The 24,958-nt window shown below is 41.8% G+C and overlaps 1 long non-coding RNA gene across 1 annotated transcript in view; it reads left to right on the top strand.

Annotated features, from left to right (window-relative positions):
• The first annotated feature begins 988 nt into the window (after positions 1-988).
• Positions 989-24,958, top strand: part of LOC307211977 — a 117,083-nt gene continuing 93,113 nt past the window's right edge. The window contains exon 1 of the long non-coding RNA XR_013836674.1: positions 989-1,769. This is a non-coding gene — a long non-coding RNA (uncharacterized lncRNA). The remainder of the gene's footprint in view (positions 1,770-24,958) is intronic.

The raw sequence follows: 24,958 nt of genomic DNA, 5'->3' as shown, positions 1-24,958 counted from the left end.
GATTTATTGGAAAATAAAACCCCAAGGTGGTTGTCACCAATGGAAGCGAAAGCTTTCAAAAGACTTAATATGGAGTCCAATTGGCCAAAATACTGGGAAATTTTGGAACAAGATGGAGACAAATTGAAATTGCAGAGTTTTGAGAAATTAAAAAACAAGGTGAGAGACTGGCTTCATTATCATCAGATAATGGAGGCTTACAAATTGAACAGGAAAATTGGATTCCAGGTGGAAAAATCGAAATTAGAAACAGAACTGTTAGAACCTAAAACTAAGATTTTGTCAAAGATGTATAACTTGCTGCTGAAATGGAATACTTAGGATGAAACGGTGAAGTATGCTATGATTAAATGGGCACAAGATGTTGGACATAACATTATGATGGCTGACTGGGAACAGTTATGGACCACAGGTATGAAGTTCACGACATTCAATGTCCTAAGAGAGAATTTAATGAAAATGATTTATAGGTGGTACATGACACCAGTCAAGCTTGCAAAAATTTACCATTTGCCCGAAAATAAATGTTGGAAATGTAATGAAACTGAAGGTACATTCTTTCACCTTTGGTGGACATGCCCAGGGATTAAGACATTCTGGGAGCTGATCTATAATGAAATGAAAAAGGTATTTGAATATACCTTCTTAAAGAAACCAGAGGCCTTTCTTTTGGGCATGGTCGGCCAAGTGGTGCCAAAGAAGGACAGAACTTTCTTTATGTATGCAACAACAGCAGCAAGAATACTTATCACAAAGTATTGGAAGACACAAGATTTACCCACCCGGGAAGAGTGGCAGTTGATTAAATGGGTCCAGAACCTACATGTCAAGCTGGGACTCTGAGTGGTTGAATAAAGTTATTTATGTTTGTGCATGTTGTTAGGTCAGATAAAGGCACTGCTATCTCGCTAAATTTCAGAATAAATTTGCGATAAGAACCGGCTACTCCTAGGAAAGCTCTGACTTTCTTCTTGGAGGTAGGGGTAGGCCAGTTTGAAATGGCTTCTACCTTTGTCTCTAAAAGTTTCATCACTCCTCCCACCATGTGTCCCAGGTATTGAATAGTCAAGCCCCCTATCTGGCATTTGCTAGCTTTGATGGTTAAGCCCGCCTCTTTAATTTGCTGTAGCACTATCCCTAAGTGCTCTTTGTGTTTCTCCCAAGCTGGACTGTACACAACCATATCGTCCAAATAAGCAACTGTGAACTCTCTTAATCCTTTCAGGATTTTGTCCACCAATCGCTGAAACGTTGCTGGCGCATTCTTTAAGCCAAAAGGCATTACTTTAAACTCAAACAGCCCTAACAGACTTCTGAACGCAGTTTTCTCCTGGTCCCTAGGGTCCATTTCTACTTGATAGTACCCCTTTGTTAAGTCTAGGCAGGTGATGTAATGACACTGGCCTATAGCTTCGATCAGGTCATCTAAACGCGGCATTGGATATGCATCCGCTTTAGTGACATGGTTCAGCTTCCTATAATCCAGGCAAAATCTAATAGATCCATCAGGTTTGTCTAATAACACTATGGGTGCTGCCCAGCAGCTTTCCGAAGGGGTAATCATCCCTGCCTTCAGCATCGCACTTACCTCATTGCTAACTTTCCCCACATACTCTCCAGTTATTCTGTAGGGGTTGACAGCAATAGGCTTAGCATCCCCAGTGTCGATATGATGTATAACTCCTTTAGCTCTACCTGGAGTGTTATTGAAAATGTCTTTAAAATCTTGTAGGATCTGCTTAACCTCCACCTGCTGATTAAGGGTTAATGTAGGAGCTATCTTTATTTCTTGTAGATTGCACAATTGCTCCCCTCTCCCTTCCCAGCATGTTATATCGGCTTCATCTGATTTGTCTGCCTCAAAACAATTAACTAAATCAGCATCTTCTTTCTGTTCTTGGGCAAAACTATGTTTTTGGCTTTTTACCAAAGGGACTAGCAGGGCTTGGTTTTCTTTCTTTTTTAAAAAAAATAAAATTATTATTAATTTCCAAGTTTTTTAACATAAACAAAAACAACATAAAAAGAAACATAAAAAATCATATTTTCTTAACCTTATTTCCATAACCCTCTTTTCCCGGACTTCCCCGTACCTTTCCCTTTTTGCATCCTTAATTATAAACCATTATTCAGCAACCCTTCTTAACCAATTAAATATAAATTCATTCTCTTTTTCAATTTCACCCTAAAATTAAACACAATTTCCCGCTGCAATTCTACGTCTTCCTCTCCCTTAGCATTTTAGCACTCCTCAATTTTATAGTAGCTCTTAAGATATATTTTAAACTTCTTCCAATCTTCTTCCACAGTCTCTTTCTCTTGGTCGCGGATTCTGCCGGTCATTTCTGCCAGTCCCATAAAGTCAATCACTTTCGCCTGCCATTCCTCCAGCGTGGGTAGCTCTTGTGTCTTCCAATACTTTGCTAGAAGAATCCTTGCTGCCGTAGTAGCGTACAAAAAGAAATTCTTATCCTTCAGCAGGGCTTGGTTTTCTCCCCGCAGAGTTCTGTTCCTCAGCTCTGTCTCCTTGGGTAACAGTAGCATTCCCCTCAGCATTGGGTGACTGTTGACCCCCTTGGAGCGAGTAACTACAAAAGAACTCTGTACATGCTCTAAGACAGTGTTTCCCAACCCTGTGCCTCCAGCTGTTTTTGAACTACAACTCCCATCATCCCTGACTAGCAAGACCAGTGGCAAGGGATGATGGGAATTGTAGTCCAGAAACAGCTGGAGGCACAAGGTTGGGAAACACTGCTCTAAGAGATCCCATCCGATCAGCACTGTAGTAGGAATCTCCTCAGAAATAGCAACCTGTCACTTCCCTGACCAATCTTGGAATTTAATATGGATTTCTGCAACTGGTAATACCTCAGGGTGTTTAGAAATTCCTTTTAATTAACATAACTTTCCCTGGAATTATTTTGGTGGGACAGATGATCTCTGGGTGGACAATAGTGACTTGCGACCCGGTGTCTTTTAACCCCAGAAATCTCTTCCCTTCAATCCAAATATCTTCCCCAGCATTTTTAAAAGAAGATTATCTTGTTTTATAGCATAGCAATGTGCCACTTTAGCCTCCACTACTTCAGCAGGCTTTGGCCTATCCTGACTAGCTTGGCTCTCCTCAGCTTCTTTGATACAAAAGGTTTTTCTTTGAGGGCTTATATTACCAGACTTTTCTCCTCCAGATCTACAATTAAATCTTTTGTGGCCAAATTTTCCACATCCCCAGCATTGAACTTCTTTGGGATTTGTATAGTTTGTTTTCCACCCTTTCTCCTCAGTGAGACTGGTGTTGGCTTGGGCCTTGTCATTTTGCCCTTTTGACAATGGCCTGTCTCCCTTGTCTTTCTCTGAAGAGGGGTTTCCCTTTGCTTGTTGGAATTTATTTCTGTTAGTCCCCCACACTTTCCCGCCAAAACTCAGTTCATCAAACCTATGGTCCCTTATTTCGTTTATTTGGTCAGCTAAGTTAGCGGCTTCTTGAAGTGATTGAGGGTGTCTTTCCTTTATAAGATATTTTAATTGGCCGTTTACTGTTTCATAAAATTGTTCCAGAGCAAACACTTCTCTGATTTTTGGAACAGAGTCTGCCCTCTCCTGTTCTAACCATTTTGTGAGGTAGTTTGAGATTTTAGCCCCAAGCTGAGCGTATGTCTCCTCCCTCACTTTAGTCACACTTCTGAATTTCTTTCTCAGTTGTTCTGAGGTAATCCCAAACCAGGTGTATATTAGTTGCTTAAATATCTCAAAATTTTTGGAATCGATCCCCGACATTTGAGAATAAATTACAGCTAATGACCCACTGATCCTGGCTCTAAGGATCGTCATCTTGTCCCCATCTTTCACTTGAAAGTCTTGACAAGCTCTTTCAAATAGTATAATGAAAGCCTCAGGGCAATCTTTTTCCTTAAACTCAGGAAATTGCTTTAAATCTACCTTCTCTTGAGTTGGACTACTGGTGTTATTACTATTATTTTGATTCTCCATAGCTGCTAATTCCAGTTTCCTCATTTCCAACTGAAATTGCATTCTTTCGCTCTCACTTTCAGCCCTAATTCTTTCGCTCTCCTGCTCAGCCTTAAGTCTTTCACTCTCAGCTTTAATTCTTTCTATTTCCTCTGCAGATCTAATCTTTTCTAATTCGAATTTATAGTCTTGTTCTAACTTCCATTTTACAAATTCTTCAGAGAATTTTGGACCTTCTGCCTCAGGTTGAATATTAGTTACATTTTCTAAACTCTGCTCTTCTCTCTGAGGATTTCCATTCTCCTCTCCTTCAGAGCTTTCATAAGTTGTTTCCCTCACAGGGTTTCTTATCTTTTTGGGTGGCATATTGTGTGAGTGAGAATTATCAATAAATTAACAAAATACGGGAAATTTCCTCTCAGTACTGTTCTTTCTGGCTAGGCTTCTCTCAAGACTCTGGTCCCAAAGGTCTGCTATGGGTTTTCTCTCTAACCCTTCAAGCTTCATTCCTCTGACCACGAGCCTAAACCCTCTACCAGAACAGACTTTGAGCTCTCTTTCTCTTTCTTATCTTGGCTTTGCGGCTTATCTTGGGTACCTCACAACTACACCCCCGGGGCTAGGTAATCCCTTCACAGATCTACCCTTCCCCCTCCAGGTGTATTGTTTTTCCCACCAAATCCCACCACTTGCCTACCACTTCTGTGGCGACAGGTAGTGATGTTATTCCACTGATGTTTTATCCCACTGCTACACCACCAATTTTGTGGCGATCACACAGGGCCCCCGGACGTTTGACGGTCTATTGACCCTGTGCCACCACTGTGATTGCTTTCTTCGCTGCCACACACACACACACACACACCCCGCTTCTCATGGGGACACACGGAGTCCAGACGGTTGTTAACATTAACAAATAAACAAGTTTATTTTTAAATGCAGGAACAAGAGTATGGTTTCAGTTTATTTTTCTCTTGTCAGTTTCTTAATCTTAGTTCCTAACAACTCCAAACTGATTGTTCCCAACTATCTATCTGACTCCACCTGACAATTCCTCTCACTCTCTCACAATACAACTCTACCAACCCACACCTAATCCTCCCTCTTCCTTCTTCAACTCCCAAACCTCAACTCTCAACTCCCAAACCTCAACTGACTTTCAAAGCCTCCCACTCTAACCTTTTCTCCCCCCTTGCATTCTTACTGGCCAATCACATCACACCCATTTTAACCCTTTCCTATGACCCATCCTAGGAGGCAAACACCACACTTACTTACTTACTTACTTAATACACCGCTTTAAAACTGGAGGTCTCAGGGCAGTTCACAGAATAAAATTAAGATATAATACCACAAAATACCTAATAAAAATAAAAAGCAGCTCAATACCCCCCCAAAAAAAAAACATATAGTCAAATATAAAATGCAAATAATTAACAGGAGAATACAATATTATTTCAAGCTGGCTGACACGTTGTCATTAGAAACTCCCAGGCAGCCCACGCACTCCCAGGCAGCCCTGACCCCTTCCCTTAAGAACAAAATAAAACCCTTAAAACAGACACACACACACACACACACACTAAAACAATAAAGCAATACAAACCAAAGACAGTAAAAATTTCAAACATACCAAAATTAAACAAATTCCCGAACCTCACTAAACATCCACCCCCCATAAAATAAAAGGTAATTTTTATTTATTTATTTATTTATTTAGAACTCTGCACTGTTCTGAGTCCTCCAGGTCAGCAGCAGCAGCAGCAGCAGCAGCAGTAGCCGTTCTTATGAGGCCTGTCAGGCCCCGCCCTGGGCCAGGTGATGAGTGGCAGGAACGGGGCCCTTAAGCATTCATGCAGGGGAGACTCTCCATTGAACTTTGATGGGGGAATGGGGGGGGTGTTTCCTGACCATTTCTGTGTTTCTGCCTCCGCCCTTGAGATTTCGGCATTTTGATAATTGTTCTTCTTTTGATAATTGTTCACCCTCTGAACTGAGCTGAATCACTGAGCGAAATCACTGAACAGAACCAATTCAGAGCTGACTGTTCTGGCTAGAGCACTGTGTTCCATCCATCGCCCTTCACGCCAGCATAGGAATCATGGCTTCACTTGTGCCTCTACCACCATTTGCGCCAACCTCTGAATCATGGGACTCCTTCCTCGCTCGGTTCGACTGCTACCTCCAAGCCAACGAGCTGACAGAAGTATCAAAGGAATGGAAGTGGGGCCTATTCCTCAGCCTCTGTGGGCCTGAGGTGTTTGAGACGGCCTGAGCATTGTTTGCGCCTGAAGCAGTACAGGCAACAACATGGGATACGATTCAAGAGAAGCTCCACAACCACTGCGCGCCAAAGCCGTCCAAGATTGCTGCCTCCCATGCATTCTACCACCGGAACCAGTCAGAGGGGGAGTCAATTAACAACTACACTGCCGCCCTCTGACAAGCCGCAATGCACTGTGAGTTCCGAGACTTAGATGATGCCCTGATTGATTGAATCGTCTGTGGGGTCCAGGACATCCATCTGCAACGGCGTCTCCTCCCCAAGCCAGACCTCATGCTATAGGAAGCCATTGAGGAGGCCGTGACCTTGGAAGCTGCCGAATGCTCCACCCAGGAGATCCGCAAGGCCAGCAGCCCACGTCTTGCTAGGAAGCCAGTTCTAGTGCATAATGAAGAGGCCAGCAGTGATGAGGCATCCTCCAGTGAAGACGATGACGTGCACCAGACAAAGCGGGAGTGCAGGAAGTTCCAAAAGAAGTCCAAGGGCCAATCGGTTAGGTCATTCCCTGGGTTAGGGCAAGGTCTTCGCTAAGCTGGACCTTGCCCAAGTCTATCAACAACTGCCCGTCGATGATGCCACTGCTGAAGTCCAGACGATCGTCACCCACCGAGGGGCATTCCGTTGCCGCCGGTTGCAGTTCAGGGTGAGTGTGGCTCCTGGCATCTTCCAAAGCCTTATGGAGTGTCTCCTGCAAGGGCTTCTGGGCATGGTACCATATTTTGATGACGTGTTGATGTCCACAGACTCACACCAGCAGCTGTTCAAGCGCCTCTGTGCCGTGCTGACCAGGTTCCAGGAGGCCGGGCTCAAGGTAAAGAGGGAGAAGTGCCAGATCACCGTGCCACAGGTGAAGTTCCTGGGCTATCTTATCAACGCCTCCGGCCTTCACCCGACCACATCCAAGATCTGTGCTATCCAGCAGGCCCCCATCCCAAAGAACAAGACGGAGTTGAAGGCGTTCCTGGGACTGCTGAACTTTTATAACATGTTCCTGCCCCACGAAGCCACGGTGGCTGAGCCTCTCCACCGTCTCCTCAGCACAAAGACACCTTGGTCCTGGGGTCATTGGGAGATGGCGGCCTTCAATGCGGTCAAGGCCCTCCTTTCATCGGACAGTGTGCTGATACAGTACAGTGAAGCCAGGCCACTGGTCCTTGCCTGCGCTGCCTCACCTTTTGGCATCGGCACTGTCCTTAGCCACCGTTTTCCAGACGGAAGAGAAGCACTGCTCATCTGTTTAATCTTCCATTCTATTTCCTGATTCATCAATTTCGTACATTGTACTTGATATAACTTTATCTCTTTCAGGATCTCCTGTGATTTTGGTTTTGCTCTCAGTCTCTTTTCTCCTTCCTTTATTTTTTCCAAGATTTTTTCTTTTTTTTCCACTTTGAGCTCTCTTCTTAATTGCATTCTGTTGTATCAAAAACCCTCTCATAACTGCTTTGCTTGCGTCCCAAATTACTCTTTTTTCAGTAGTGGTATTCATATTTATCTCAAAGTAGTCTTTCAAGTTTTTTTTGGCCTTTTTAGTCATTTCCTCATTCCTAAACAAAGAGTCATTCATCCTCCATCTAAAGGAACCAATTGGTGTTAGTGTCATTTGCATCTTCACGGCATTATGGTCGGAGCAAGTTTTAGGGCAAATTTCCACTTTTTTAATCTTCGGGGCCAGCCCCCTAGTTACCCAAATTTGGTCAATTCTTGTCCATGTCATTTTGGCTTCAGAGAAGAAAGTTCCTTCTCTTCCCAAGGGGTTCTTAGTTCTCCAAATATCAGCAAGGTCCATATTGTCAGCCATATCAAAGAACGTCTTTGGTAATCTGCCATCTTTTGTAACCACCTGTCTCTGGGCTTTATCCATATTTGTGGACACCACTCCATTCATATCTCCCATCAAGATCATATTGTAGTCCAGGTAATCCATCAAAGTTTCATGCAACTTCTTGAAAAATTCCGATTTCCCCTCATTCGGTGCATAAATACCTACTATCAGGAACTTCTCTCCTTGTGATTGAATTTCAATTGCAACAAATCTTCCTTGATCATCTTTAAATAAAAATTTCGGTGACAAGCTCTCCTTTGCATAAAGTACTACTCCTCTTTTCTTAACTTTATCTGATGAAATAAATTCATATCCTAATCTTTTGTTACTCAGAATCTTCCAATGCAGCCTTGTCACATGTGTTTCTTGTAAACAAATCAAGTCCAATTGTTCTTTTTTTAATATATGAAAAACTCTGCCTCTTTTCCGGGGAGTTCAGTCCATTCACATTCCAGCTTAATACTTGCAGTGTCATGATGTAATTACTTTGCTTTTCCTCCAACAGCACCCAGTAGTTTGTCTATATCAGTCGGTGGCGTTGGTTTCCCTTTTTTTTGGGTGAACTCTTGTCTAGAACTTCTGGCTCTTTTCCAAGTCCTTTCTGCAGGTCTTCTTCGTGGTTTCCCAAAAACTTGCCTTTTTCCTCCACTGATCTTATTTTTATCTTTCTTCCTTTGTAACTAAAAGATAGGCCTTGGGGGAATTCCCACCTAAAAATGATTTTATTCCTTCTCAGAAGGGCAACCAAATCTCCAAAATTAGATCTGAGATCCAAAAGATGTTTCGGTATGTCTTTAAAAATTTCCACTCTTGATTGCAGAATTATCAAAGGGTTCTGAAAGTGCAAACCCAAAATTTTGTCTCTCTCTTCTTTCGATCGGAGGGTAATCAAACAATCCCTTATTTTAATCTTCTTTCCTCCTTTTCCTAGTCTGAAAGCCCTCACAATTTTAAATTCTTCTTGTTTCAAATCCTACTTCCAAAACTCTGCAAATTCTTGTGTCAAGAAATCTATCAGGGTGCCCTTCTCCAATTCGGGTACAGCTCTGATCCTTAAGTTCGTCTGTTTTTCCTTCAATTCAATCATAGACAGCGTCAGTTTATGGTCTTCAATTTGTTTCTGTAGGTCTGGAACCTTCTCTGTTTCCAATTGCGTTACCTTAAATTCCACAGCAACAGCTTTCTCCTTAGCTTCATCTGCAGTCTGTCGGGTCAAAGTAGATTCCTGCAACAATTTCTGGATAGATTCTGTATTATTGTTAACCTTTTGTCCCAAACTATTTAAGGTTTCTGTATTTAAGTCAATTTTAGTGGTTGCAGTATCAACCTTCACTTTAGTCTCATCCACCGTCGTTTTTGTCTCTTCGACCCTCTTATTTGTCTCCTCAACCCTCGTGCTAAGTTGCACCAAAGATTCATTAATCTTGGCCAGTGCATTCGCTAAAGCATCTTCTGAAGACATTCCACTCAACTTAGATTGTGTTGGCACAGTCATAGATAAAGTAGTAAGGCCAGCGGCTGATTGCCTTCGTTGCCCCCAGGCCTTCCCAGACCTTGTTGATTTTTCTGGGAGTGACAAATCTACTTTTTCTTTCCCATCTGCCATAACACTTAAACAATAGAGGAGCCAAGGTCACTCAGATATACGGTTTCTGTTTACCAGTGGAAAATTCCTCTTGTAACAGTTTCTAAAACTCCCTCTAGGGGAAAACAGTTGCAATAGTCCAAAAAAGAATCAACCTTTTAAAAATCCAACCGAGAAAATTAAACAGTTCCAATTTTTTGATACTTTCCAGTTACTTTCTCTCCTTTTTGCAAACAAGTAAAATGACTGATCACAATGTATCTATCTTGCAGTCAGCAAGCCTTCTATCACATTTAAAGTACAGTTCAAAAGGCAACAGTCTTTGTCTACTGGCAGACCGTTCCCAAGTTTGAGCCGTGGATTTTAGGCTCTTTCCCTCTCTCTTTCAGGCAAATTCAGTCCAAAAACATCCCCCTTCCTTCCCTGCTTCCCGGGAAGAGGCTTCAGAACTTTATCAAGTTAGAAATCAGTCCTTTCCAAGCGAAATTCCAAAGCTTTAGCTTAAAGTCTCTTTGCTTTGATCTATTTACAAAAGCGGAAGGTGGACTTCCTGTTTAGACCTCCCCGCTTCGGTATCAAATTAAAGTCTTTTTTTCCTTCTTTTTAATTAAGTCCAATTTCCCCTACCCACGGGTAGTTACTTTTGTTGTCGAATTGTCCCAGGAAAAAGTCAGCGCTCTCCGGCAACGGCTATGCGGCTTCGCTCCGTGAAAGAAGCAATTGACTCACAGCACTGCACCGCTTGCCCCGCTCCGCTCCGAAGCCCGTTAACGGGTTTCCTTGCGAATTGGGGGGCGCAAAGGGTGCCCGCCGAGTCCCACGTTCACAGGCTTCACCCGCCTGTGATTTAGTAGGGTCCCCGCTTCGCCGTAGTGATGCGGACCCAATTTCCATGGAGCTAATCCCTCCAAGTCAGAGGGAATCCACCATTCGCCGATGGCACTAACCTGGAAGACATTTGAATCGGCTAACAAATGCGGGAAACTGCTGGCTTGGCAAATAAAAAAAGACAAAAACTCAACATCATTACCAATTTGGTAGTGGAGGGAAAGAATATACAGAATCCTGTGGAGATTAGGAAGTGCTTTCAGAAGTATTTTAAACAGTTATATACACAGGAGACCCAGAAAGAAATTGATATTGACTGATATTTGAAAATAAATGGATTACAAAAAATGTCTCAAGAGAATAAGTTAATGCTAAATTATAAAATAACAGATCAAGAGGTGGAAGGAGCAATTCAGAACATGAAATTGGGCAAATCTCCAGGGCCGGATGGCTTGACTTCAAGATATTATAGATCTTTGAAAGAATGGCTAGTACAGCCTTTGAAGGAAGTCTGTAATGAAATACTGGAGGGGGAAAAGGCACCAGAGTCGTGGAAAGAAGCCTACATTACACTTATACCGAAAACAGAGTCGGAGAAGACACAGCTTAAGAACTACTGTCCCATATCTTTGCTCAATGTGGATTACAAAATTTTTGCTGAAATCATGGCTAAAAGATTATGGATTTCTTCTACCAATACCTTTTTTAAAGATCAAGCGGGCTTTCTCCCGAGGAGACACTTGTCAGATAATACAAGGAATATAATTAATATTTTAGAAAAACTACAAGTGAATATTAACACTAAAACAGTTTTGATATTTGTGGACGTGGAGAAAGCCTTTGACAACATTTCTTGGAGCTTTATGAAGAAAAACTTACAGGGAATGGGGGTAGGCCAAGGTTTTGAAAACGGTATAGGTGCAATTTACTCAGAACAAAAAGCTAAATTAATTGTGAATAATGTAGTTACAGAAGAATTTAGGATTGAGAAAGGAACACAACAGGGCTGCCCAATCTCCCCATTGCTTTTTATTTCGGTCCTGGAGGTTTTGCTTAATATGATTAGAAGGGAACAATTGGTTAAAGGTATACAAGTCAGAGCCAAACAGTATAAATTGAAAGCATTTGCTGATGATTTAGTCTTGACATTACAGGAGCCAGAATCCAGTACTAAAAGAGTATTGCAATTAATCCAAGAATTTGGTCAGGTTGCGGGATTTAAGTTGAATAAGTCAAAAACTAAGGTGTTAGAGAAGAACTTATCTGTGATTGAGAGAGAGAGGTTTCAGAAGGACACAGGGTTAATGTTGTTTAAGAAAGTGAAATATCTAGGGGTTAATATGACTGCTAAGAATGTGAATTTATTTAAAGATAACTATGAAAAATGTTGGATGGAAGTGAAAAAGGACTTAGAAATATGGTCAAATTTGAAGTTATCATTGCTAGGCCGAATTGCTGCGATAAAGATGAATGTATTGCCAAGGATGTTGTATTTGTTTCAAACATTGCAAATTTTGGACAAGGTGGATTGTTTCAAGAAGTGGCAGAAAGATGTTTCTAGATTTGTCTGGCAGGGCAAGAAGCCTCAAATAAAATTTAAGATTTTAACTGATGCTAAAGAAAGAGGGGGATTTGCCCTGCCAGACCTGAAGCTTTATTATGAATCAGCCGCCTTTTGCTGGCTGAGAGAATGGCTGCTTCTTGAAGACACGGACATTTTGGACCTAGAAGGTTTCAATAATGTATTTGGGTGGCATGCATATCTGTGGTATGATAAGGTCAAAGCACATAAAGTGTTTAAAAACCATTTTGTCAGGAAAGCACTGTTTAATGTTTGGATAAGATATAAGGACTTGCTTGAAAATAAAACTCCAAGGTGGTTGTCACCAATGGAAGCTAAGGCTCTGAAAAAATCCAATATGGAGGCAAATTGGCCGAAATATTGGGAAATTTTGGAACAAGAAGGAGATAGATTAAAACTGCAGAGTTTTGACAAACTAAAAAACAAAGTATGAGACTGGCTTCACTATTATCAAAATTGGTTTTCAGGTGGAAAAATCAAAATTGGAAACAGAATTGTTAGATCCTAAAACTAAGAATTTGTCAATAATGTATAACTTGCTGTTGAAATGGAATACACAGGATGAAATGGTTAAATCTGTTATGATTAAATGGGCACAAGATGTTGGACATAACATTATGATGGCTGACTGGGAACAGTTATGGACCACAGGCATGAAGTTTACGGCATGTAATGCCTTAAGAGAGAATATAATGAAAATGATTTACAGGTGGTACATGACATCAGTCAAGCTTGCAAAAATTTATCATTTGCCCGAAAATAAATGTTGGAAATGTAAAGAGATTGAAGGTACATTCTTTCACCTTTGGTGGACATGTCCAAAGATTAAGACCTTTTGGGAGATGATCTATAATGAAATGAAAAAGGTATTTAAATATACCTTCCAGAAGAAACCAGAGGCCTTTCTCTTGGGCATGGTTGGTCAATTGGTGCTAAAGGAGGATAGAACTTTTTTTATGTACGCCACAACAGCAGCAAGAATACTTATCGCAAAGTACTGGAAAACACAAGATCTACCCACCCGGGAAGAATGGCAGACGAAGGTGATGGAATATAAGGAACTGGAAGAGATGACTGGCAGAATCCGAGACCAAGGAGAAGAGTCGGCGGAAGAAGAGTGGAAGAAATTTAAAGTTTATCTTCAGAAATATTGTAAAATTAAGAAATGTTAGAAAGATGTTGGGAAAAAAATTATGTGGTCTTAGCAGAAAGGATATAAAGGATTAAGTAAAAATGAATTGGTGAAAGAGAGAATGTAAAATTATAGTATGTTAAGATAAATTATTAGGATAAAAACAAAGTTGGAAGGATTTGCTGGAATATTTAACTGAATTAGAATACAAAAATGGGAGGTGTGAGGAAGTCAAGGAAATAAGTGAACGTAAGTAAGTGATTTAAAGGTTTGACTTGTTTTTTATCTCTTATTCTTTTTCTCTGTTTTTTGATGATGTTTTTTTAGCATAGGTATTGTTTTTTCTTTCTATTTTGTGATTGTTACATATATTTTTTCTTTTTTTCTTTTTCTTTTCCCTCCTCTGTAACCTTTAAAATCTTAATAAAAAATTATTATTATTTTTTTTAAAAAAGAGAAGCACTGCTCGCCTACTTTTCCAGGACGCTACCTCTGACTGAACGGAATTACAGCCACCTCAACAAGGAGGCATTGGCACTTGTGGCTGGAGTGAAGAGGTTCCATGAATACCTCTACGGCAGGACTTTTGACCTCATCACTGACCACAAGCCACTCCTGTTCCTCCTCGCCAGTGATCATCCAACTCCACCGGTCCTCTTGCCGCGCATGCTGCGATGGACTGTTTTCCTGGCTGCCTACCACTACCGGCTCATCCATCGCCCGGGGAAATCGATGGGCCATGCCAACGCCCTCAGCCGTTGCCCTATTCCAACCCTTGTGGAAGACCCGGCTCCTGCTTCATCGCTCCTCCTGATTGAGGATTTTCCAGCAGCGCCTGTATCGGCTGCCTCTGTGGCCTCCGCATCTGCCCAGGATCGCACCATCAGCCGTGTGCTCAACTGGGTGTGGACGAGGTGGCCACAAGGGCCTTGTGCATCAGAGTTCCTGCAGTTCGCAACCAGACAACATGAACTCTCAGCTCATTGCGGCTGTCTGCTGGGGGGAGACCGCGTCGTGATTCCCCAAAGACTCCGTCAACGTGTTCTGGAGGCTCTGCACGTTGGCCACCCAGGAATCGTCAAAATGAAGGCGTTGGCTCGGTGTTACGTCTGGTGGCCTAACATGGATGATGCCATCACTCCCTGGGTTTCCACCTGTCAAGCGTGCCAAGAATCAAGGCCCACGCCACCGGCAGCTAAGGGACACACCTGGGAGACGCCCAAGACACCCTGGTTGAGGGTGCACATCGATCTGGCCGGCCCCTTTCACGGCTGGACCTTTATGGTAGTGGTGGACACCTATTCCAAATGGCTGGAGGTGGCCCTGATGCCCTCCACCACTTCCGAGGCCGTCACTGGGGGTATTGAGTTGCTTTTTATTTTATTAGGTATTATGTGGTATTATTAATTTTATTCTGTGAACTGCACTGAGACCCCCAGTTATAAAGTGGTATATTAAATAAGTAAGTAAGTGACGCGGGTGGCGCTGTAAGGGACGCGGGTGGAGCTGTGGGTTAAACCACAGAGCCTAGGACTTGCTGATCAGAAGGTTGGTGGTTTGAATCCCTGCAACGGGATGAGCTCCCGTTGCTTGGTCTCTGCTCCTGCCAACCTAGCAGTTCGAAAGCACGTCAAAGTACAAATAGATAAATAGGTACTGCTGTGGCGAGAAGGTAAACGGTGTTTCCGTGTGCTGCTCTGGTTCGCCAGAAGTGGCTTAGTCATGCTGGCCACATGATCCTGTATGCCGGCTGTACGCCGGCTCCCTCGGCCAGTAAAGCGAGATGAGCACCGCAACCCCAGAGTCGGCCACGACTGGACCTAATGGTCAGGGGTCCCTTTACCTTAATTAAGTAAGCAAGTAAGTAAGTAAATGGCTTAGTCATCCTCTACAGCGGAAAGGAGAAGGGAAAGGACAGGCTGGCCAACTATTATTGTGAAAGGTGTCCTTCGTCAGGTAACCACAAGGGTCCAGCAATGTGATGGGAACAGGTGAGGGGTGAGTTATTTACCTGAGGGATACATCCCCCTGGCACTGCCTATCCTCCTCATAAACTTTTTGTTTGATCCAAGCTATCTCCTTGTGAAACATGAATGCAGCAGATCTGAATGTAGTTGGGATCTAACTTCTGTGGAAACTGCTATGACTACCAGATTTCAGCAATATCTTCCCAGAAGCATGTGATTTTGGCAACATTCTCCTCCATGTCAGCCTAAGTCAAAACGTCCCAAAGAAATTAAAATGATGGGAAGCATGGGTGCAGCCAAGATTTATTTTAGAGGGGCCTATGAAGTTGTGCCTCTGTTTCATGCTCTTCTGAATGAACTTTCCTTTTACTTGTGGACCATGGTATTTGTTCTCCCGCTACCCAGGATATGGCCTGTCACAAACTGATTGTATCTGCCTCCCGTTCGTTTGTCCTGCTGTCTTCACTGACATTGGGATCTGTCCTCCACTGTATAATTGTTGCAGAAGGGAACTTCTGCTTGGCGAATGAGAATCAAACAAGTGTCCAGAGGAAAGTATTATTTCTCCTCCCCACGCCCTGCCCCTCTTGTAGCATTTTTTGGATCGATCATTTTGAGGAGCCTCTGATCTGAGTAGCTTTAGGCTACCACCCTAAAAGGACATCCCTTCTCAGATTTAGGCAAAGGGAGCCAGTGAACTGAGAAAATAGTTTCATTACGTAAAACTTGGAAAACTTTTATGATGCCTGCTAACATGAATAACAGGTGTCTTTACAAGTTGATGATCATTTATTTGATTCCAGTTTAACCTCCTTTAATATAGCATTTGTCTGCTATATCCATTTGTGTTTTCCATTAAAACTTTATTATTTCATCCATTATGTAAAAACTGCATCGATACAAACGCATCTCTCCTCCCTCCCTCTTCCCTCCCTTCTGTGTCTTAGAGCCATTCTATTCCTTCAGAAACAGAATTAACCAAAACAAAACTCATTATAGTCATTATGTAGGCTGATTATACAGCCTGCAAGATTTACAGTTGTCTTAATTAGGTTTTTCATTAATTAAACAACCACTGGTAGTACAACGTATCTCTAATGCAACCTTTTTATTACACAGAATGTCATTTTCATAGAGCAGCGAGTACCAGCTACCTGTTCCATTCGTTACACAAAGCATCAATTACTTAAGTGGACCCTGAATACATCGTCCTTTGATTGCAAGCTTAATTTGTTGCGCAGCCAGTTGTTTTCATACTTTGTCCATTGTAAAAGACACCTTTGGCAGAATCAGCCTAGGGTGGCACATCCCATATTGCCCCAAATGGCAGCGACCTTTTCCAAAACCTTTTTTTTTTTAATAAGATATTTATTGAGATTTTCCAGAATAATACACTGTAAAACAACAAAAAAGAAACAACAAAGATACAAAAATACAAAAAAAAATACAAAAGCCACTAAAAAAAAGAAAAAGAAAAGAAAACACATAAAATTTCCCTTTACTTATTTTCTTTTAACTTATTTTCCGGACCTCCTCATACCTCCCTTTCTTATATTCCAATTCAAATTATTAATTCAGCAAATCCTCACCATTAGTTTTTGCTTATTTCAAAACCTTATTTTCCATATCTCTTAAGGCATTACAGCTGGAAACCACTTGATTTCTGTCCAACATCATTCTAACATTCATTAATTTTACAATATTTCTGTAAATAGTCTTTAAACTTCTTCCAATCTTCTTCCACCGACTCTTTTCCCTGGTCTCGGATTCTGCCGGTCATTTCTGCCAGTCCCATATAGTCCATCATCTTCATCTGCCATTCTTCCAGAGTGGGTAGATCTTGTGTCTTCCAATATTTTGCAATGAGTATTCTTGCTGCTGTTGTCGCATACATAAAAAAAGTTCTATCCTTCTTTGGCACCAACTGGCCAACCATGCCCAGGAGAAAGGCCTCTGGTTTCTTCAAGAAGGTATATTTAAATACCCTTTTCATTTCATTATAAATCATTTCCCAGAAAGCCTTAATCCTTGGGCACGTCCACCAAAGGTGAAAGAATGTACCTTCAGTCTCTTTACATTTCCAACATTTATTATCGGGCATATGATAAATTTCTGCAAGCTTGACTGGGGTCATGTACCACCTGTAAATCATTTGCATAATATTCTCTCTTAAGGCATTACATGTCGTAAATTTCTTTTCCAAAATCAGTGCTGATGATGCTGGTGCTTCTCTTCCACTGGCAGAAGCATCAGGGCAGGAGGGGCACCCTTGGGCATTCTGCCTGGTTGGGGGCTTCTGCCACCTGAAGCAGCGTCCTCACCTGCCTCAAGGCTCTGGGATCAGCCCTGTCTTTGATTGCTTTGCTCTGGGAGGTTTTGCCAATTCTTCTTGGTCGAATTCTTCAATCACATGGTATATGATTGTTTAGATTAATATGCAGTTTCATCTATTGTTTATCTCAGTGGAAAGGAATCACCATAACTGTCCATCCTCAAACTTCAATAGCTGCTGGGCATTTGCTCACTGTGATCTTCTCCCCTCCATCTTGTTTGAATAGCTGAGGATTAAAAGGTACATGTAAAAGACCCCTGACAGTTAAATCCAGTTAAAAAAGGAAAAAGGATGATGATGATGATTGCAAGAATGAGAAAAAGGACAAGAGAGCATGTGAAGATTGCCCTTCCTTCAAGTAAGCAAAGAGTCCATCATTTCACCTTTGAAATCTCCTTGCCCTGCATGTTCCACTCAACCTCTTCAATCAGTGGACTTGAATCTCTTTTTTTTTTTTTGGGAAGAACTGTTTGAAGCTATTACTACTACGAGTGCTATTTCCGGGGGGGATGCAGGGGTACGCATACCCCTACATATTTTGTGAATCTAAGTTTGGCCAGATTGAGGAGCAGTATTTCAATATTTGTAGGAAAATGAGAGTAACCCTAAACATTTTTTTGGGGGGGGGGAAGCACGGGCTACTACTAAGAATAATCATTGTGGGAGGCGAGCATGTGAAAAGTGCCCTTCCTTCAGGTAATTGCAAGGGTCCAGCAATGTGGTGGGGACAGGTGAGGGGTGAGTCATTTACCTGAGGGATACATCCCCCTAGCACTGCCTATGTGGGGCATTGCATCCTCCTCATAAATGTTTTGTTTGATTCAAGCTATCTCGCTCTGAAACATGAATACAGCACATCTGAATGTTTCTGATCTTCTGTGGAAACTGCTATGACTGACCGAATGCAGGAGTGCTTTTCCAGTGGCCCGTGATTTTGGCAACATTCTCGTCCACGTCAGCCTAAGTCACAACGTCCCAAAGAAATTACAATTATGAAATCTTCTTCTCCCTACCTGCCCTCTCTTGGCAAGCTTTGGGGCTCCATTTAGCTTAAAAGCCAGCATTCGGCTTTGCCACCACAATTCATCCTGAGCCATGAAGATCCTTCACCTGTGCTTGGCTGTTCTCTGTTTGCTGCTCCTGGCTTCTGCAGGTAAGGGATGGAGAGGAAGAAGACAGAGGGACACCTCTGGGGCGAAAGAAGGAGAAGTGTCCAGTTGCTCTTCTGTGGCCTTGCAAAGGAAGCTCCCTTTACTTGCTAGAGATGTTTCTTTAGTGGTAATCTCTTTAGTGGGAATTCTTTGCATAAAAATGTATATATCTGACAAAATTGCCTACCAAAGTGTGTCTACTAGGGAAAATATGCATTGTGTTGCTGAATTTCCTCCATTATGCCCATAACTGCTATGTAATTTCCCCTGTTATAACCTATATTTTCATGCTATTGTCATGAAATTACACTTTTTCATGTACATTTTTTAAACACATTACTTGGAGGGAGAGCTGACTTTCAGAGGATAGCTGTGCTTTGATGTTCACATGTTGTCTTCATTATGGCACACTAATATAAGGGAAAAGGGACGTGGGTGGCCCTGTGGTTTAAACCACTGAGTCTCTTGGGCTTGGCGATCAGAAGGTTGGCGGTTTGAAATCCCACAACGGGGTGAGCTCCCGTTGTTCGGTCTCAGCTCCTGCCAACCTAGCAATTCGAAAGCACATCAAAGTCAAGTAGATAAATAGGTACCGCTCTGGTGGGAAGGTAAACAGCTTAGTCATGCTGGCCACATGACCCGGAAGCTGTCTCTGGTCAAACGCCGGCTCCCTCAGCCTGTAAAGCAGGATGAGCGCACAACCCCAGAGTTATCTGCAACTGGACTTAACTGTCAAAACAGTCCTTTTCCCTTTTTTTAATATATGGAAAATGGCATCGCATGTAAAACTGGTAAGGAAAAACAAAAGTAGCCTCTTCTTTTCTCAGTTTGGTTAGATTTTATGGAATTCTATGCAGATTTATGGAATATTTTTTACAAAATAAAATTTTGATTTGTCTCTTCCACAGGTCTGCCAATAAATTTGGGGTATATAGTACCTAATTAGTGGGAAAATTTTCTTGATGTACTATAGAGCCTTTTATTCTGGGTAGTCCTAGGGGCTCTGATGGCTTCAGTTACAGGCTCTAGTTTCTCTATAACTTATAAGCCATGTGTAATCATTCTAGGGGTTGCTCGTGCATAAGTCAACGCCACGCTTGGCTGGTGTACCTGGGTGAACCCTTTCTGTCTGGACAGCCTCTCACCCGCTCTCTCCCTCCAGCCCTGATGGCAGTTCCCTGACACCATGTGTGCCTCACTTCTTGTTGTTGTGTTTTGTAGACTGACACCCTCCACTCATGAGCAAATATCTGGATAGGCAGATTGACCATTTCTTCTTGTGAATGTAGCAAGGGTGGTAAACACCAGTGGCCACTGGTGGGGTGGGGGGTAGGAGTTGGGATGCCACAGCACCCAGAGCGTCACAGAGCCTCTCTTGTTCAAAGGGCTGTGGAGTTGTTCCTCTCTTTCATCCAGTTGTGAATTAAATTCCTTCTCCCCACATATGTTTGTTTCTCTCTTTGCACAGGATCAGCGGATAAGGGACCTACCGATGCTGCTGAATGCGGTCAAGCCAAAGGGCTTTGCTTCAGTAGACGTTGTCCCAATAATTATGAAAGAATTGGAAGGTGCTACTTTTTGCCTAACTGTTGCAGAAGGTAATTTCAGCTGACCAAATGAGAATTATACCTCCTGCCCCTCTCCCATTACCCTCTGGATTGATCATTTTAAGTACCCAATGCAGCGTCCCCTAAACTGATCATCCTTTGCCTGCAAGCTCAATTGCTCCATTGGAAAAATAAAAATAAAAATACCTATGCCAGAATCAGCCAAGGGTGGAACATCCCATTTTGCTGCTTGATGCAAAATGCTAATTGCTGCTTGGCCATTCTGCCGACACGGCTCCTAAGCCCATCTACCTGCTCCTCCTGCCATGGCCTGATCTGCCCCAGACACACACCATACCCTGCTGGTTGCAGGCACAGAAGCGGAACTACCATTGTTGCCCATTTTAAGCAAGATGTGCCAAGTTCTTTCACCACAGGCAGAACCAGCGGGGCAGGAGGGGCAACAATGGGTTTGTTGTCTGAGTGGCTTCTGCCACCAGAAGCAGGGTCCTCACCTGCCTCATGGCTGGCCCAGCTGTCTTTGGCCTCTTTGCCCTGTGAGCTTATGCCAGATTTCCTTTGCCAAATCCCTAAACCACACTGTATGGGGACATTTAATTTGTTGTGCAGCTTCATCCATTGTTTATCTCAGTGCCTAAGGGATGTCTATTCTGCAGCTTTAACAGATGCTGGGCACTTACTCTGTGCGGTGTCCTGCCCTCCACCATTTAAGATTACCTCAGTTTCACATAACATACATTCCATGCAAATCTCCCAGTTTCAATTCCAAGCAGCTTCATTATTATTTTATCTTTTAAAGAAAGAACCTGAGGCAGTAGACTTTTGTCTTGGGTGCATACAGAGAAATTAGCAACTGGACGGAATGAACCCCAGGGTGCCAGTTCTCCCGTGTTTCTCAAAACATTGTCACAAACTAGTGAGGAAGCTTCCTGTTTCCCCAGAACTCTTCCTCAGGGCCACAAAGACAACAAATCCCTGCCATGCATAACATCCAGTCTGCAGGAGAATATTGAAGACTTTGCAAGCTCACTCACTATTCTGTGACATATTTAATTGTACCTAGAAAAGAAAGTCCCCCAGAGTTAGGGGTGTCTGAGAGACTGCATTTAATTCTCATCGAAAGGTGAATCTATGTAATTCATAGTTTCTGGAAATGAAAAACTGAAACAGACCTATCCCTACCCAATGGCTTATTATCATGAAATCGTTCTTGTGGTCCAACATGCCTTGCTTTGTGTTTTCATGTCTCAAACATGGTCACTTTGCTATGAAACTGAGTTAACTGTTATCTTTTTGTTGCTGGTTTCTATGTTTTAGACGGGAGGAGTGATAGATGCCTTTGAAAAGTGGAAGATGCTCCCTCTCTTTGAGAGCCGCTGGATCCCGCTTGATCCCCAGCTAAGGACTTCCTGATTGAAAAAAGCAACAGTTTCAAGGCTCACATGAGCTTGTGCCTTGCAATAAAAGCAGGTCCAAAAGCCTTTTCCCCTCTGTTTTTCATTTCTAAGCATGAGTGCTATTGCTAATGAAGCCAAAATGGCACCTTACATCCATGAGACGGTTGTTTCAGCAGGCATGGTTGTGCAGAGGCCTAAGACGTCATTATAAAGGAAAACTAAAAGGGGGTGAGGATCTCTCAAAACAGTCTAGTGAGTAGGACTGGACCACAACGTGGAAAATGAAGAGTGACAAAATATGGAGGGTGGAATGAGAGGGAGAAGAAATTCTGTTCAGTTTCCCAATAAATGATAACCAAACTGAGTTGCACTCTTCGAAAAAGTATGCCAATTGAAATATAGTCATCTTTTCAAATTCACTGGTCTTTGAATTTTGGGGTTATTAAACTGACCAGACCAGATCTGGAAGTTTCCTCTTATAGATTCTAGGCCCCTCCAGCCACAGGATTACAGGATGGGAAGTAGCCCAGGCTTTTACAGAAACTAGCTCCGCAAAGCACACTCATTACAGTATATTAGGCATAATTGCATGCACATGTGCCTACCAGGAAGAATTCTTCATCCTAGGATCCCATGGCATCCAGTCGGGTGAGATAAGAGAATTGCACATCCATTCCTCTCTATGGCAACAGAGCTCACTCTTTTAAGATGTAAATGGTGGGTACTTAGCTGAATGGCTATACAGTGGTACCTTGGTTCTCAAACTTAATCCGTTCCAGAAGTGCGTTCCAAAACCAAAGCGTTCCAAAACTAAGGTGCGCTTTCCCATAGAAATTAATGCAAAATGGATCAATCCATTCCAGACTTTTAAAAACAACTCCTAAAACATCAATTTAACATGAATTTTACTATCTAATGAGACCATTGTTCTATAAAGTGAAAACAATCAACAATGTACTGCAAACCCACAATCAATCAATCAATCAATCAATAGCTGAACTGGGTTCCAAACAGTCAGAAAAACAATTCCAAAAAAGTGCCTCAAAAACAAAAAGGCAAAATAAATAGGAAAAAAAGACAGTCCTCAGCATAACATTCGTAATGCAAGTGTAACACTCAAAATGGAGCAAAACTCCAAGAGAGAGAAGTGTGAGGTGGAGCAGGAAGATGTAAAACAGGGTGAAAGCAAAGGTGTATCAGCCTAAACAACAAAGAAATTCAGAGGTCCGCTGAGAGTGGAGCAACCACACCACTCTAAGGGTGAATCAACAAACAGGGGGAGAAATGTCGGGAAATCTACTGTTGAACGTGGAACTGTCATTTTTCCAACTTGGCATACAGCCAGTGTTCTCACCACCTCTGAAGCACACCTTTCATAGGATGTATATGCTGTTCTTGATTCTCTGAATAAATCAAATTGTTATCAAAACAGTCCACCAGGAGTCTGAGTATGTAGCTGATGAAATATTGGAACGTTGCTGCTCCTGACTGGAATGCAAAGGGCATGACAAAATACTTGAAGCTGCCATACCTGGTGGAAAATATAGTTTTCCACTCATCTCCCTCTCTTATTCAAATTGAGTTTTACACCCCCCTCAAATCCAACTTTGTGAAGACTTTCGCTGGCCTCATCCTTTCCAACAAATCCCCAATCTGTGGTAGAAGATAGCAGTTTGTCAACATTATTTTGTTCACCTTCTTATAGTCCAGACACATCCTCAATTCAGCAGTATTTTGCTTTTTTATGGACAGCGCCACCTGGTTCCTTTGAAGTTCTTGCCAGGTTCTTCTCCAGAAATTCCCTCAAAGTTGCCAGCGAGTATATTAGCAAAGAGAATGAAAAAAGTATTGCAAGAATTTATACATTAGGATCAAGCGGGTTTTCTTCCTGGCAGACAGATGAAAGATAATATAAGAAACATAATAAATATACTGGAATATCTGAATGCCAGGAACGAAAAACAAGCTATTTTAATTTTCGTGGATGCTGAAAAGGCCTTCGATAATATATCATGGAACTTTAAAAAGTTCCATTAAAAAATCTGGAGTATATGGAAGTGGGTAAGGAATTCTATAATGGGATAAAGGCAATATATAAAGAACAGAAAGCGAAGTTGATAGTAAATAACTATACTACAGAAGATATTAAAATAACCAAGGGTACAAGGCAGGGATGCCCACTGTCGCCATTATTATTCATTACGGTGCTGGAAGTTTTGCTAAAATCAATAAGAAAAAATGAAGATATAAAAGGGGTGTCTACAGGGAAAAATGAATACAAAGTTAAAGCATTCGTGGATGACTTGGTAATGACAGTAGAAGAACCAGTGGAAAGTATTGAAAGAATCTTAGAAGAAATAGAACAATTTGGACGAGTTGCAGGATTCTATCTCAACAAAAAAAAGACGAAAATTATGGCTAAAAATATGAATCAAGAATTAATTGAGGAAATACAACAAAGGACAGAGATAGAAGTGGTGAATAAAGTGAAGTATTTAGGAATATGGTTAACCCCCAAGACCATTGATTTGTTTCAAAACAATTATTTACCTATGTGGAATCAAATAAAAAGGGATTTGGAGGTGTGGGGAAGACTGAAATTGTCCTTTTGGGGGAGAATATTTACAATAAAAATGAGTGTGCTACCCAAGATGTTATTCCTTTTCCAATCACTGCCGATAATCAAGGGGGCATCAATTTTTAAAGAATGGCAAAAAATAATTTCAAGATATATCTGGCAGGGTAAGAAGCCAAGGATTCAGTTTAAGTTATTAACAGACGCAAAAGAAAGAGGTGGCTTCGCCCTCCCAGATTTGAAATTATATTATGAAGCATCTTGCCTCTGTTGGATAAAGGAATGGATTAAATTAGAGAATGGAGAGCTGTTAGATTTAGAAGGATTTGATAACAGATTTGGTTGGCATGCTTATCTATGGTATGAGAAGAAAAAAATTCACAAAGGTTTCAAAAACCACATCTTCCAAAGATCATTGATAGAGGTGTGGGAGAGGTATAAAAACTTGTTGGAACCTAGACTCCCCCATTGGATTTCACCATTAGAAGTGATGAGTGTGAAAAAAATTAATATGAGGGGGAGGTGGATAACATATGGAGAATTGGTAACAAGAGAGGCGGGGGGGAATGGAAAATGAAAACTTATGAAGAGGTGAAAGAATCTGTTTACGATTGGTTACATTACTTTCAGATTAATGAAATGTTTAAAAATGTTTTAAAAAGATTGTAAAATGTGTGGGTATGGAGGTAAAGAATCAAAATTCCAAGTGGAGGTATTGAATAATGATTATAAACATCTGTCTAAAATGTATAAAATGTTGCTG

The sequence above is a fragment of the Podarcis cretensis genome (assembly GCF_951804945.1).
Source record: "Podarcis cretensis genome assembly, chromosome: 3".
Classification (NCBI taxonomy): domain Eukaryota; kingdom Metazoa; phylum Chordata; class Lepidosauria; order Squamata; family Lacertidae; genus Podarcis; species Podarcis cretensis.
The sequence above is the reverse complement of the archived record's forward strand: the minus strand, read 5'-3'. Positions and strand labels throughout refer to the sequence as shown.